Source organism: Bubalus kerabau, chromosome 5 (genome assembly GCF_029407905.1).
Source record: "Bubalus kerabau isolate K-KA32 ecotype Philippines breed swamp buffalo chromosome 5, PCC_UOA_SB_1v2, whole genome shotgun sequence".
Classification (NCBI taxonomy): Eukaryota; Metazoa; Chordata; class Mammalia; order Artiodactyla; family Bovidae; genus Bubalus; species Bubalus kerabau.
This window is the reverse complement of record NC_073628.1, coordinates 51,022,456-51,039,497: the sequence shown is the minus strand read 5'-3', so window position 1 is coordinate 51,039,497 and position 17,042 is coordinate 51,022,456. Positions and strand designations below refer to the sequence as shown.

General features: G+C 45.2%; 1 pseudogene; it reads right to left on the bottom strand.

Annotated features, from left to right (window-relative positions):
• Positions 1 to 711: 711 nt before the first annotated feature.
• On the bottom strand, positions 712 to 2,106 carry LOC129654221 (etoposide-induced protein 2.4 homolog; annotated as a pseudogene).
• Between the last annotated feature and the right edge of the window lie 14,936 nt (positions 2,107 to 17,042).

Here is a 17,042-nt window from a genome sequence, read left to right as displayed (position 1 = left end):
TTTCCAGGTTTCCTTTGGCCAGTCATTTTGATTTGCCTGGTTCTGAGTCCATATTTGGTATGTCTCAGGCTCCTCCCATGTGTGCAAATGCATCTCTTAGCCAACATGGGGTATAGCGAAGAGGCCTGTGGGTAGTTAGCTTCACTTCCATGAGGTGATGCCCCCTCTCCCCCGCCTTATTTACAGGTTTAATGGATTTAATACGTTTACGCCTTCAGTTCCTATTTGCAGCACCCAATATTCCTTTGAAACACCAGACAGACCCACAGTGGCCAACAGTCAAGTTCAGACCGCCAGAGTTTAAAAGTTCAGCTTCTCTGAGCATTCTGTGCTGCAGCGGCACTTGTTGGGAATGGCACCTCCTTATCTCTGGGAGAAATTTAAATGCAGATGCCTGTAAAGGGAGTGACCAGGAGCAGGGGAGCCTCCGTCCCTCCCGCATCCAACATACGTGCTTCACAGAAAAATAATAATAACAGGTCTACAAAATACAACAGCTAGAATTACAAAAGTCCATTCATCCAAGGGCAGCAAGAAGGTGGTGGGGGGCAGGCAGAGGAAGTGGGAGGGGAAATGGTGCAGGGAGAAAGGGGATTCAGGTCAGTCCAGGCATGGGGCTGGCAAATGCTAGAAAAGAGCTGCAGAAAAACCTGCGGTCTTTTCAGACTCACTGGTGTTTAAAAACCATACTGGTGTCAGGAAGATTCTGCCTTACATGCACCAGAGACAAAAATCCGGATTCCTCAGAGAGAAGGGACTGCGGGCAGGGCTCTTGGCAGGCGGGCCCTGACTCCCCTGGGAGGGGGTGGAGGGGACCCGGAGGCTTCCAGCCCAGCCGACCCCTCCGGGTGGCGGGCGACCCCCTCCACGGCCTGCAGTTTGACAGGAGCTCCTTAGGGCCGCTGGCAGGTAGACCAGCTTGTGGAAGAGGCTGTTGCTTAAGAAAACCACCAAGGAGAAGAGGCGCACCTGGAAACGCTATGCTTTGCCAGGGTCTTTGCTTCACTGGCGCTGATGATGAATAGAGGAAAGAGGAGAGAGAAGAGGATCCACTGAGAACGCGGGAGGACCGCCTTGTGAGGAAAACCAGGCAAACCAATCCAAAGTGGCAAGGCCAGTTCCTTTCTATGTCTGACAGCCGTGGGTGCGTTTCGATTCCTGCAGGAGGAAGAGGGCCTCAAGCAAGAGGTTGAAGAGCGTGTCAGCAACGCCAGGGAAAGGGGGAGGCCTCCTCGCCGCCGATAGCTCTAGTGCCAGGTCAGCTATGTCCTGAAAGCAAATCGCACCAAGGACTTTGCTGAGCACAGAGACGGGGAGCATCCAGACAGTACTGAAAACTGACGTGAGGAAGAATCCCAGCCACCAGCAGACATGCCCGGGTAGTGACGGATCGCCAATCTGGATCACCCAGGTCACCAATCTGGGCCGTTACTGACTGAGGACAGGAATAAATACTGGATAAAACAAGAGGAGCTGGAACCAGACGACTCCACCCTTCCAAGCGCAGCACTGAAAATCTCTGCTAACAGCACGTGGCTCACCCCACTGCGCCCCGCCCCCCCCCCCCCCCCCCCAGCTCTGGGCTCTCTTCTGAGCCAGGACACCTCTTGCCCTTCTCCGAAGCCGCTTCTCTCTTTTGCTGAATTCGAGCATCCAGCTTTGAGAGGACACAGATTCCCCAGATGGCGTCTTTGATTCCCCTGGCAAGGTCCTGCGGAAAGGTTTGACCCTGTCCGCCATCTCGTTACCGCCCAAACTCTCAAGGACACTAGGGAGAGAGCAGTGTCCCCAGACCTTCCATCGGAAAGGACCCCACAGTTTCACCGCAGGGCTCCGGCCGAGTGCCCGCCGCCGGCCGCCTCTCTGAGGTCTCCGCGCCTCTGCCCATCTGCCGGGCGCCGCGCCCCCTTCCTGTCTGACTTCCAGTGTCGCAGGGAGGCCTCCTGACTGAGGGTGAGAAAGTGTGGTCTCCTGTCCTCTGTCTGTGCAGGGCTCAGCCTCTGCCCCCAGCCGTCCTGCTATTTTCTTCTTGGAGTATCTTCTTTTCCTAAACAACTGGAAGCCAGAGACATCAAGTCTTCCACACACAGCCAAAGTAAGTGTCATAAAACTGATTCAATAAAACTGTGAAATGGGCTCACTTGATTCTCTTTGCTTTCATGACTTGCCTTTCTTGTAACATCTTTTAATTTCCTCATTTATCTTCATTATTAATTTCCTCATTTATTTATTGAGCACTTACTATCTGCTGGTATTAAAACATCTTAGAGAATACTAAGAATAACTTTTTTGACTTATTTTAGGCTGTGCTGTGTCTCACTGCTGCACGAGCTTTTCTCCAGTTGCAGCGTGCGGGCTTCTCGCTGCGGTGGCTTCTCTTGCTGTGGAACGCGGGCTGCAGGTGCACAGGCTGCAGTAGTTGCAACTTGCAGTCTCCAGGGCACAAGGGCTTCAGTAGTCGCGGCTCCCCGGCTCTGGAGCACAGGCTCAGTAGTTTGGCCGCTTGGGCTTAGTTGCTCCGAGACACGTGGGATCTTCCTGGATCAGGATTGAACCTGTGTCTCCTATATTGGCAGGTGGATTCTTCACCCCAAAGCCACCAGGGAAGCCCAGAAAATATTTTGATTTTATTTGTTTGTTTATTTCATTAGTTGTTTAAAGTTTAGTTTAGTTGCTCAGTCGTGTCCGACTCTTTGTGACCCCATGGACTGTAGCCTACCAGGCTCCTCTGTCCGTGGGATTTTCCCGGCAAGAGTACTGGAGTGGGTTGCCATTTCCTTCTCCAGAGGATCTTCCCAACCCAGGGATCGAACGCGGGTCTCCCACATTGTAGGCAGACGCTTTACCATCTGAGCCACCAGGGAAGTCCTATCATTACTTGTTTATTTACTTACAAATGAATATCTATCCATTCTTTTAAGTGTCAAGCTAGGTACTGGTGTTGCACTAATATACAAGATAAATATATCTATAGTCCAAGAGTATGGTCTGTAAGTCAAAGTGTTGCCTTCCCCAGGATATCTGCTTTTAAACTTTTTCAGATTGTAGAATAAAAGACTTTGAACTGTAGGATATTTAAAGAAACCTTCTTCTCTACCCTCTTATATGTGTCTGGAGCCTGAGGATTAAGCTGACAAAAGACAGAGTAATGCACAAGTGGGGAAAACAGGTTGGGGATAAATTGGGAGACTAGGATTGAGATATATATATATATATATATATATATATACACACACTATGTATCAAATGGGCTTCCCAGATGGTACTAGTGGTAAAGAACCTGCCTGTCAATGCAGGAGATTTAAGAGATGCGGGTTTGAGCCCTGGGTCAGGAAGATCCCCTGGAGGAGGACATGGCAGCTCACTCCAGTATTCTTGCCTGGAAAATCCCATGGCCAGAAGAGCCTGGTGGGTATTAGTCCATAGGGTCACAAAGAGCCAGACATGACTGAAGTGACTTAGCACATGCATAAAATAAGCAACTAATGAGAACTTATTGTATAGCACAGGGGGGAAAAAAGATGGTACAATCTGTTTGTCGGACATATATTAAATTCACCTTAAAAATGCATTTCCGACAAAACGAGTTCTGACAAAATGTGGTTCACCGGAGAAGGGAATAGCAAACCACTTCAGTATTCCTGCCTTGAGAACCCCATGAACAGTATGAAAAGGCAAAAAGATAGGACACTGAAAGATGAACTCCCCAGGTTGGTAGATGCCCAATATGCTACTGGAGATCAATGGAGAAATAAGTCCAGAAAGAATGAAGAGATGGAGACAAAGCAAAAACAACACCCAGTTGTGGATGTGACTGGTGATGGAAGCAATATATTATATATATTATATAAATATGTTATATAATATATTATATAGAATATATTATTATATAATATATATTACATATTTTATATATATATATTTATATATATATATATATATAACCAAGGTTGGATGCTGTTAAGAGCAATATTGCACAGAAACCTGGAATGTTAGGTCCACGAATCAAGGCAAACTGGAAATGGTCAAACAGGAGATGGCAAGAGTGAACATAGACATTTTAGGAATCAGTGAACTAAAATAAACTGGAATGGGTGAATTTAACTCAGACCATTATATTATATATTATAATTATAATATTATATAATATATATAATACATATTTATATATATTATTTAATATATTATTTAATATATAATATAATATATAATATTATAAATATATAATATATATTATTTATAATATAATATATAATATATTATATAAACTACATATTATATAATATATATAATATAATATTATATAAACTACATATTATATAATATTATATAAACTAATATTATAAATATAATTATAATATTATATAACTCAGACCATCATATTATATATGACCATTATATCTACTATATGGGCAGGAATCTCTTAGAAGAAATGGAGTAGCCATCATAGTAAACAAAAGTCTGAAATGCAGTACTTGGATGCAATCTCAAAAACAAGAGAATGTCTGTTCTCTTCCAAGGCAAACCATTCAATATCACAGTAATCCAAGTCTATGCTCCAACCAGTACGGTTCTATGAAGACCTACTAGACCTTCTAGAACTAACATGCCGAAAATATGTCCTTTTCATTATATGGGACTGGAATGCAAAAGTAGTAAGTCAAGAGATACCTGGAGTAACAAGCAAATTTGGCCTTGGAGTACAAAATGAAGCAGGTCAAATGCTAACAGAGTTCTGCCAAGAGAATGCACTTGGTCATAGCAAACACCCTTTCCAACAACACAAGAGAAGACTCTTGTGGTCAACACCGAAATCAGATTGATTATATTCTCTGCAGCCAAAGATGGAGAAGCTCTATACAGTAAGCCAAAACAAGACCAGGAACTGACTGTGGCTCAGATCATGAACTTATTGCCAAATTCAGACTGAAATGGAAGGAAGTAGGGAAAATCACTAGATCATTAGTATGACCTGAATCAAATCCCTTACAATTATAAGGTAGAAGTGAGAAATAGATTCAAGGGATTAGATCTGATAGACAGAGTGCCTGAAAAACTGTGTATGGAGATCCATGACATTCTACAGGAGGCATTGATCAAGACTATCCCCAAGAAAAAGAAATGCAAAAAAGTAAAATGGTAGTCTGAGGAGACCTTACAAATAGCTGAGAAAAGAAGAGAAGCTAAAGGCAAAGGAGAAAAGGAAAGATATACCCAATTCAATGCAGAGTTCCAAAGAATAGCAAAGAGAGATAAGAAAGCCTTCCTCAGTGATCAATGTAAAGAAATAGATGAAAACAATAGAATGGGAAAGACTAGAGATCTCTTCAAGAAAATTAGAGATACCAAGGGAACATTTCATGCAAAGATGGGCTCAATAAAGGACAGAAATGATATGGACCTAACAGAAGCAGAAGATATTAAGAAGAGGTGGCAAGAATACAAACTTGCCATATACAAAAAAGATCTTCAGGACCCAGATAATCATGATGGTGTGATCACTCACCTAGAGCCAGACATCCTGGAATGTGAAGTCAAGTGGGCCTTAGGAAGCATCACTACAAACAAAGCTAGTGGAGGTGATGAAATTCCGGTTGAGCTATTTCAAATCCTAAAAGATGATGCTGTGAAAGTGTTGCACTCAATATGCCAGCAAATTTGGAAAAGTCAGCAGTGGCCACAGGACTGGAAAAGGTCAGTTTTCATTCCAATTCCAAAGAAAGGCAATGCCAAAGAATGTTCAAACTACCACACAATTGCACTCATTTCACAAGCCAGCAAATTAATGCTCAAAATCCTCCAAGTCAGGCTTCAACAGTACGTGAACCATGAACTTCCAGATGTTCAAGCTGAATTTAGGAAAGACAAAGGAACCAGAGATCAAATTGACAACATCCACTGGATCACTGAAAAAGCAAGAGAGTTCCAGAAAAACATCTACTTCTGCTTTATTGGCTATGCCAAAGCCTTTGACTGTGTGGATCACAACAAACTGTGGGAAATTCTTCAAGAGATTAGAATACCAGACCACCTCACCTGCCTCCTGAGAAATCTGTATGCAGGTCAAGAAGCAACAGTTACAACTGGACATGGAAAATCAGACTGGTTCCAAATCAGGAAAGGGGTACATCAAGATTATGTACTGTCACCCTGCTTATTTAACTTACATGCAGAGTACATCATGCAAAATGCCGGGCTGGATGAAGCACAAGCTGGAGTCAAGATTGCTGGGAGAAATATCAATGACCTCAGATATGCAGATGACACCACCTTTATGGCAGAAAGCGAAGAAGAACTAAAGAGCCTCTTGATGAAAGTGAAAGAGGAGAGTGAAAACGTTTGCTTAAAACTTAACATTCAGAAAACTAAGATTATGGTATCTGGTCCCATCACTTCATGGGAAATAGATGGGGAAACAGTGAAAGACTTTATTTTAGGGGCTCCAAAATCACTGCAGATGGTGACTGCAGCCTTGAAATTAAAAGACACTTGCTCCTTGGAAGAAGTGCTATGACCAACCTAGAGAGCATATTAAAAAGCAGAGACATTACGAACAAAGGTCTGTCTAGTCAAAGCTATGGTTTTTCTGGTAGTCATGTCTGGATGTGAGAGTTGAACCATAAAGAAAGCTGAGCGCCGAAGAATTGATGCCTTTTAACTGTGGTGTTGGAGAAGACTCTTGAGAGTCCCTTGGACTGCAAGGAGATCCAACCAATCAATCCTAAAGGAAATCAGTCCTGAGTGTTCATTGAAAGGACTGGCACTAAAGCTGAAACTCCAATACTTTGGCTACCTGATTCGAAGAACTGACTCATTGGAAAAGCCCCTGATGCTGGGAAAGATTGAAGGCAGGAGGAGAAGGGTTCGACAGAAGATGAGATGGTTGGATGGCATCACCGACTCAATGGACATGAGTTTGAGCAATTCTGGGAGCTGGTGATGGACAGGGAGGCCTGGAGTGCTGCAGTCCATGGGGTCACAAAGAGTTGGACACAACTGAGTGACTGAACTGAAAAATGCATTTCAGTAAACACCAGGTGCAGACAAATACTGTTTGATTCCACTTACAGTCAAATTCATAGAGTCAGAAAGGACGTTGGTAGGTGCCAGGGTTTCGGGGGTTGGGAGTGGCAGTGGGGGAAGGCGGACTTGGTGTTTGGTGGGGACAGAGTTTCTGTTTAGAAAAATGAAAAATTCAGCAGATGAATGAAGGTTGAGAGTTGCATAACAATGAGAATGTACTTAGTGCCACTGAACTGTACAGTCAAATACGGTTAAAATAGTATGCTTTGTATTATGTGACTTTCACCACAATAAAGAACATTTTAGAAAGGACAGATTAAGAGGAGAAAAGTCACACACAAATTTTATTTGATGGTAATATTTTATTTTTTACGTGCACAGAGAACTTACAGAAAAATTAAGACTCAACAAGGCAGTTAAACCTGGGGGCTTATATACTATTGTATCAAAGGGCAATATATTTATAGAAAAATGACAAGACAAGGGCAATAAATCATGGAAAGATAAATATTTGAAAGTGAAAGACACTCAGTAGTGTCCGACTCTTTGTGACCCCATGGACTATACAGTCCATGGAATTCTCCATGCCAGAATACTGGAGTGGGTAGCCTTTCCCTTCCTCAGGGGATCTTCCCAACCCAGGAGTCAAACCCAGGTCTCCTACATTGCAGGCGGATTCTTTACCAGCTGAGCCACAAGGGAAGCTGGGGAAAACTAATGGAAGATGGGTGCTATTTTAGCAAGACTTGTTTGTGCAGACCCATCTTGGGGCTTTCTGTCTCCTGGCTGTTCTCCTGATGTGGAAGAGAGGAAAGAGAAAATGTTTGCAAAGGAAACGTTTTAGTCAGCTTTCAGGCAGGTAGGGCGAGGGCAAAGAGCTGTTTCTGAATTTGCCACTTCTTAACTTGTTTAACTCAGAAATAATCTCTACGCCAAAGTGGCACATCTTAGGGTGTCATATTCTGATCCTTTCAGTTCCTTATTAAAGGACCTTTATATTAAGGGGTGAGGGTACTGGGGCCCAGAGACAGAATCCCTGGGGACCACATTCCATCTGGATGAAGGCGTTAGGAAGCTGGAGGCTTGAAGGGCTTTCTTTCTGGACCAAGGTGCTGGTTATCATCTGCACAGCATAGTTTCCAGTCAACCCTTTTGCATTGGTTTCATCTAAGCCACTGAACTTGCCTTCTGTTAATTAGGCCTTAATTTGGGCTTCTAGTGGTTGAAATCCCTGGTTTCATCCCTGTGTTATGCTCATCACTTTCCGTTTCTCTGTCTTCTTCACCACTCAACCCCCTGACCTGGTGGAGCTGATTTTCCTGGGCTGTGAGATTTCTTGTTGGTTATAAATGTAGGTGAAAAGAGGGCCTTGGAGACATCAAATCTGCACTCCTCAGTCTATACCTCAGTGACCTTGGGCAAGTTATATAATTTTCTAAATCTCTGTTTCTTCAGCTATGTTGTTGTTCAGTCGCTCAGTCGGGTCTGACTTTTTTGTCACCCCATGGACTGTAGCCCACCAGGCTCCATTGTCCATGGAATTCTTCAGGCAAGATTACTGGAGTGGGTAGTCATTCCCTTCTCTAGGGGATCTTCTTGACCCAGTGATTGAACCTTGGTCTTCTGCATTGCGGACAGATTCTTTACTTTCTGAGTCAACAGGTTCTCTCTATGTACAGTGTTGACATTATGTGCATTCAGTTCAGTTCAGTCGCTCAGCCGTGTCTGACTCCTTGCGATCCCATGGACTGCAGCACACTTCCCTGTCCATCGCCAACTCCCGAGTTTACTCAAACTCATATCCATTGAGTTGGTGATGCCATCCAACTATCTCGTCTTCTGTCATCCCCTTCTCCTCCTGCCCTCAGTCTTTGCCAGCATCAGAGTCTTTTCCAATGAGTCGGTTCTTTGCATCAGGTGGCCAAAGTATTGGAGTTTCAGCTTCAGTATCAGTCCTTCATATGAATATTCAGGGTTGATTTTTGTTAGGATTGATTGGTTTGATCTCCCTGCTGTCCAAGGGACTCTCAAGAATCTTCCCCAACACCACAATTCAAAAGCATCAATTCTTTGGTGCTCAGCCTTCTTTATGGTTCAACTCTCACATCCATAAATGACTACTGGGAAAACCATAGCTTTGACTAGACAGACCTTTGTTGGCAAAGTAATATCTCTGCTTTTTAATATGCTTCTAGGTTTGTCATAGCTTTTCTTCCAAGGAGCAAGCATCTTTTAACTTCATGGCTGCAGTCACTATTGGCAGTGATTTTGGAGCCCAAGAAAATAAAGTCTCTCGCTGTTTCTATGTTTCCCCATCTCTTTGCCATAAAGTGATGGGACTAGGTGCCATGATCTTAGCTTTTTGAATGTTGAGTTTTAAGTCAGCCTTTTCACTCTTCTCTTTCACCTTCATCAAGAGGCTCTTTAGTTTTTCTTCACTTTTTGCCATAAGGGTGGTGTCATCTGCATATCTGAGGTTATGGATATTTTTCCCAGCAATCTTGATTCCAGCTTGTGCTTCATCCAACCTGGCATTTAGCATGATGTACTCTGCATATAAGTTAAATAAGCAGGGTGACAATATACAGCCTTAACATACTCCTTTCCCTATTTGGAACAAGTCTTGTCCCATGTCCAGTTGTAACTGTTGCTTCTTGACCTGCATACAGATTTCTCAGGAGGCAGGTGAGGTGGTCTGGTATTCCAGTCTCTTGAAGAATTTTCCACAGTTTGTTGTGATCCACACAGTCAAAGGCTTTGGCATAGTCAATAAAGCAGAAGTAGATGCTTTTTTGGAACTTTGTTGCTTTTTCTATCATCCGACAGATATTGGCAATTTAATCTCTGGTTCCTCTACCTTTTCTAAATCCAGCTTGAACATCTGGAAGTTTATGGTTCATATACTGTTGAAGCCTAGCTTGAAGAATTTTGAGCGTTACTTTGCCAGCTATCAAAGAGGGCTAATAACACCTGCCCAAAGACTCTGTGAGAATTTTATGTATTGAGAAACTCTCAGTTACTTACAACTAATATTTATTGAGTATTTATGGACTACCAGGCACTTCTCTAAACACTTGAAGTATATCTATCTCAGTAAATCGTTTTAACCAGGGTGTAAGTAGAAGTCATTCTTATACTACTTTTACAGAGGAGGAAGGTGGAGGGGAGAGAACCTAAATATGGTTCTTTAGGTGCTAGAGCTGTTTGGGATTCACTCTGTCAGGTTCCAGGGCTCTGGTTTGTAACCTCTATCTTACTGGCAGCCAGCCCAACCACATTTTCTCTCATTTTTTTGAGTGTCCTCAATCTTGCCTAGAGCTTCCCTGGTGGCTCAGTGGTAAAGAATTTGCCTTCCAGTGCATGAGACGCAGGTTCGGTCCCTGGGTCAGAAAGATTCTCTGGAGGAGGAAATGGCAACTCACTCCAGTATTCTTGCCTGGAGAATCCCATGGACAGAGGAGCCTGGTGGGCTACAGTCCATGGGCTCAGACACGACTGAGTGACTGAGTCCTGACGTGCGCGCGCACGCGCACACACACACACACACACACAGAGCTTGCCTACTGTCCTGCTGGTCCTCTCTGCTAACCCCTACTGGACACCACACAACAGCGCCAGTCGTCCTTTGGGCGGCTGAGGACGTGCTTTCATAAGCCTGTGAGGGATGACACTTAGGAACCAGCTCCTTAGGAGCCTCTCCCCCTGCCCTATTGCATCACACCCGCCACCGACCAGCAGTGATTGCCCACAGGTCTCACCAGCTGCAGAAACTCTGAGTCTCTGGAAAGCAAACACCAAAGTTCACAGGGTCTGGCATTCAGATCCTTCTCTTCCAGTTTTGACCCAACCCCCAGATTAGCCACCTAAACAACAATGCAGCAAAACTGGTTTGATGAGTGATTTTCTGCTTCCATTTGTTTTCTCTCCTGATAGCTGTCCTCATGTAGATGAAAAGTGAGTGTTAGTGGTTCAGTCTGACTCTTTGTGACCCCGTGGACTGTAGCCCAGCAGGCTCCTCTGTCCACAGGATTCTCCAGGCAAGAGTACTAGGGTGGGTTGCCATGCCCTCCTCCAGGAGATCTTCCTAAGCCAGGGATGGAAGCCACATCCTGCACTGGTAGGTTCTTTACCACTAGTGCCACCTGGGACTTTGAAGTCACACAGTTGGAATCCCAGCAACACCATTTCCTGGGCATTGAAGAGTCACTTAGTCTTGCTGAGTTTCCTTCTGTATGACATGGACTGGGGCTGGGGAGAAGGTCGAGTGACTGGATATGTGAATGGCACCTTGACTGGTGCCTGGGATCTACTCCCGTCCCCAAAGACCCCTCCCTTCCTGCCTGGGAGCCCCTGCTCCAGCTAAGTAAATAGCAGAACTCTGGTTTCCCATGACAACAACTTTCTCATTATTTAAAAGAAAGAAAAAGTGCTTTATAATGAAAAGTGATCAAAACAAGATTGAGGTAAAAGACAAGGCGATCAGAAAGTAGGAAATGAACATGCACCTAAAAAACTGCATAAAGCCATGAGAGACCAGGTCAGTGCAAGCTGGTAATTATGTGTTAAGACTGAAGCATTTATTTCTCACAAGTTAACATTTTGCATGATGAACCTTCTGTGAGTAAATGCATGGGTTCTTTTTTGTTCTTACAGATTTTTTTTTAACCACAAACATGGCCTAGAAGAAAGGAGGAATAAAAAGGAGAATTGTTTCTTCATTATCAACATAATTATTCAGTTGTCATGGATTACATTTTTATTTTGGCTAGTTTGGGGTCCCCAAGTATGGGAAGCATTCGAAAGACTATAAAAACAAACAAATTGATAAAAGATTCTTGTAAAAAAATGAGCTCTGCTGAAAGGTTGCTGCTAAGTCACTTCAGCCGTATCTGACTCTGTGTGACCCCATAGACGGCAGCCCACCAGGCTCCTCCGTCCCTGGGATTCTCCAGGCAAGAGCACTGGAGTGGGTTGCCATTTCCCTCTCCAATGCAGGAAAGTGAAAAGTAAAAGTGAAGTTGCTCAGTCGTCTCCGACTCTTAACGACCCCATGGACTGCAGCCTACCAGGCTCCTCCGTCCATGGGATTTTCCAGGCAAGAGTACTGGAGTGGGGTGCCATTGCCTTCTCCGCTGCTGAAAGGTTAAAGATGGCTATTTGTTCAGGGGGAAAAAGTGGAAATTTACCAGTCAGTGCCTTTTGTTATAGTGGTCAATTATTTTTCTTTGCCAAGAGGAAAAAAGGAGTAGGTTTTAGCTATAGCCAGAAATGTTGAGAGGCTACAATGGAACCTCATTCCAGAATTCCTAAGCGTCCATGTGACTGCAGCGTTAGCGCAGGGCGTGGCTCGGAGATAAGGACCTGCGCACACTGCTTTCTGTTGACCTCATTACCCGCACCCACACGCCCTCAGTCTCAGCTCCAGGGCACAGATGGTTGGAGCCGCTACTGCCAACTGCCTGGTGAGCAATGCTCAGCGGCCTCTGCTGAGTCTGGGATTTGACTCCCAGCAGCGCACCTCCCAGGCCCGGCCAGGGCAGGGCACAGGGCAGTGAGCTCAGCATCAGGAGACCTTGCCGGCAGGTCCTGCTCCCCAACCTGCCTGCCTCCTGGGATCAAACGAACAGGTTGATCTTAATTGTAGCGCTTTTCAAATTTCAGTGCAGATGAAAATTTTGACAATTATTGGATTATTTGTTTTTGAGAGGGTGCTTGCTTAAATTCCAGCTTTCTAGCTCCTTCCCTGACTTCCTAGGTGGCGCAGTGGTAAACAATCCGCCTGCCAATGCAGAAGATCAGGTTTGATCCCTCGGTCAAGAAGACCCCCTGGAGGAAGAAATGGCAGCCCACTCCAGTACTCTTGCCTGGGAAATGCCACGGACAGAGGAGCCTGGTGGGCTACAGTCCATGGGGTCCGACAGAGTTGGACATGACTGAGCACACACATACATCCGATTCCCCACATAAACTTTTATTTTTTATTTTTACATGGAGTGGAGCACAGGACCCAAAGTTATGTTTATTAATAAACACCTGATATGAATAACCCTTGGGCTAGTGTATTAGTTTGGGAGGGCTGCCATAACAAAAGACCACAGACATAGGTGGCTTAAGCAACAGACATTAGTTTTTTTGCAGTTCTGCAGGGTGGAAGTCCAAGATAATTGATCGACAGGCTTGGCTTCTCCAGAAACCTCCTCCTTTGGCTTGCAAATGGCAGCTTCTTGCTGTTTGTTCACAAGGTCTTTTTTCTGGTGTCTAGGGGCTCAACATATGAATTTGGGTAGGGGGAAAAATTTGGCCCCTGACAGCTAGACAATCTCTAAAATTCTATGACTGATGAAAGCGAGGTCATACCTCTCTCCAGGCTCAGCTTCTTTATTTAAAAAATATTTATTATTTGTTTATTTCGTTGCACTGGGTCTTGGTTTCGGCCCATGGGATCTTTAACTTTGGTATGAGGATCTATTTCCCTGACCAGGGATTGAACCTGGGTCCCTGCATTGGGACTGCAAAGCAGTAGCCACTGGACTGCCTGGAAAGGGACTAGCAGGTAAGTCCCTCAGCTTCCTTTTGAGACTTCTTGTAGCACCAGGGTGGAATAGTGAAACTAGTCTCTCCACTTCTCCAGCTGGAGGTCCCAATCCTACTTTGGTGACATCTGGCCTTAATCTCCTGGCCCTAACTGCTGCTACCACCCTATCTAATGTGCCTGCCACCCCGTCCTCCTATACTGATTTGAGGTCTTGTATTGATTTATTTTGGAGAAGGCGATGGCACCCCACCCCAGTACTCTTGCCTGGAAAATCCCATGGACGGAGGAGCCTGGTGGGCTGCAGTCCATGGGGTCGCTAAGAGTTGGACACGACTGGGCAACTTCACTTTCACTTTTCACTTTCATGCATTGGAGAAGGAAATGGCAACCCACTCCAGTGCTCTTGCCTGGAGAATCCCAGGGACGGAGGAGCCTGGTGGGCTGCCGTCTATGGGGTCGCACAGAGTCGGACACGACTGAAGCAACTTAGCAGTAGCAGCAGCAATTGATTTATTTATGTGTTTCCTCATTTCCTGTCTTTCTCCCCTGGTGCTGCTGCGTCGCTTCAGTCGTGTCCGACTCTGTGTGAGCCCCATAGACGGCAGCCCACCAGGCTCCCCCGTCCTTGGGATTCTCCAGGCAAGAGCACTGGAGTGGGTTGCTATTTCCTTCTCCAATGCATGAAAGTGAAAAGTGAAAGTGAAGTCGCTCAGTCGTGCCCGACTCTTAGCGACCCCATGGACTGCAGCCTACCAGGCTCCTCTGTCCATGGGATTTTCCAGGCAAGAGTACTGGAGTAGGGTGCCATTGCCTTCTCCGGTCTTTCTCCCCTGCTAGACTGTAAATTCCATAGATCAGCCTAGCACCACACACAGTACATAGCATACAGTAGGCACTCGTTAAATACTGATGCATGAATCAATGACTGAACAATTGAGCTGAATAGAGAAGACCTTAAGGTCCATTCCAACCACAGAATCACCTTGTCTTCTGTATCCTTTCACTTGGACAATGTTGAAGAGACTTCGCCCCAGCCAGAGGCAATAAAATCTGGAATGCTATCCACCATGGTATCTTCACGGAGGCCTGGGAGAGGTGAAATTTATGCTCACTTATCATCCTACTAATGTCTTGGTCACCAAAGTGTTAACAGTGCCCTGAACCTATTGTCCCCGGACTGCACGACCCTGAGACAGGTCAGGGACGGAGGAGGGCAGCTCGTCAGCTGAGAGCAGGCGTCACCCACCACCCACCTCGTCAAAAGCCCCGCGCGGATCAGGAGTCTGCGGGTGACACAGGGTGGGACCTGGGACCGCTGCCAAGGTAAGAGTGCTTGCACCTGGACAAAGTCTCCTCCAGCAACCAAACACAAAGAAACTGTGAGGACCGTAAAATAACTGCATGCATGCACAGTTGGGGCGATTAGGAGAATAGGATACCAAAGGCCACAAACCAATGGCCGTTCCTGAGGTGCCGGGAGCAAAAGCAGTCTACTGCGCATGCTCCCTGCACACACCACTGGGGGAGGGGGTCGGCAGACCCCCTAAGCTACACCTCTTGCCCCACCCACCGACCCACCCCTGTCCTCACCCCAGCTAAGGAAACAGCGGGACCTAGAGACTGTCATGCTGAGAGAAGTAAGTCAGAGAGAGGAGAAACATTATATAACACCCCTTACATGCGGAATCAAAAAGACATGATACAAACGAACTTATTTACAAACAGAAAGAGACTCACAGACTTGGAGAAGGAACTTATGGTTGCTTGGGGCCTTGGCGGGGAGAATAGGGGGACGAGACAGGAAGTTTTGGGTTGACATGTAACTCTTCTACATTTAAAATGGATAATCACAAGGGATCCTACCATATAGCACAAGGAACTCTGCTCCATGTTATGTGGCAGCCTAGATGGGAGGGGAGTTTGGGGGAGAATGGATACAAACGTGTGTATGGTCGAGGCCCTTTGGGGTCCACCTGAAACTATCGCAACGTTGATATGATAATCAGCTATACTCCAATACAAAATAAAAAGTTAAAAATAAAAAGGAACCAGCTCACCTCTGGCCCCAGTTGGATAGAGAACAAGAATACCTGCTGCTTGTTTTCATCCCCTTGCGCTGTAGCCCGACCCCAGGAAGGCCTCATTAACATCTATTGATTAAAGAGTTTTCAAGAGCCTGGGGTGGTAACACACATGGCCCACAACCGGGGTCTGGATGTGATCATCCGTCTTCCCGCAGCTGGCCAAAAGCTCTTTTTTATAAACTTCAGGCCTGAGACATTTGCCAGGAAAACAGTTAAGCTCTTTATTGCCTGTCATTCTTTTAGGCTGATGGAGAGAAGCTGGACTGTGTCAACAAAAGCAACACTATTAATGCAATAAGACTAAAAATAAATGAAAAAACAAACTTATCAGCAATAGTTTAAAGAAGACAGTCTCAGCTCACTGAAGACAGGTGAATTTTAATTCCAGATTGGGTTGGATCTACATAAATGAAAGCGGTATCATATCTTTGGGCTGCTGCTGCTAAGTCGCTTCAGTTGTGTCCGACTCTGTGCAACCCCATAGATGGCAGCTCACCAGGCTCCGCCGGGTTCTCCAGGCAAGAACACTGGAGTGGGTTGCCATTTCCTCCTCCAGTGCATGAAAGTGAAAAGTGAAAGTGAAGTCGCTCAGTTGTGTCTGACTCTTCGCGACCCCATGGACTGCAGCCTACCAGGCTCCTCCGTCCATGGGATTTTCCAGGCAAGAGTACTGAAGTGGGGTGCCATTGCCTTCTCCGATCTTTGGGCTACAGGGAGGCAATATTTTTAGACAGTGCTCTTGTGTATTTTCACTGAAGGCCTCACCCCAGGTTGAGTTGATTGCTTTTTCCTTATACTTACTAAATTTGTGGGCGTATATTTCTTTCTATGCCTGTTTCCTCCTCTATACCCGTGGTTCCTGGAGAACAATAATCACATCTTATTTATTTCTGCATCTCCTGTACCTGCTACTTGGCCTCAAATATTGAATGAATAACTTAACAAGGAGATTTAGATATTGACTAGTAGGTACTGCCAAAATGTTTTATGGCAGATTAGTCAGAGACATATTAATTACTGTCATAATCATCCAATATATCTCACTCTCAATAATTTTATTTACAGAATTAAAAAAAAATCCCACTGGTTTTAGCCTAAGGCTAAAATTTCTTAGAATGGGCCATACCATGCATGTCTGGGGGAGGAAAGAAGCCAGAGGAAAGATGTATGCATGGCCCGCCTCTGGGAATGTAAAGTGATTTTCAAATTATCCCTCATCAGACAGAATCAGAAAAGGAAATGTATTGGACTTCCTTGGCAGTCCAGTGGTTAAGAATCCGTCTGCCAATGCAGGGGATGTGGGTTCAGTCCCTGGCCTGGGAAGACCCCACATGATGCAGGGCAACTAAGACTGAGAGCCACAACTCCGAGGCCCATGCTCTAGAGCATGGGGGCCGCAA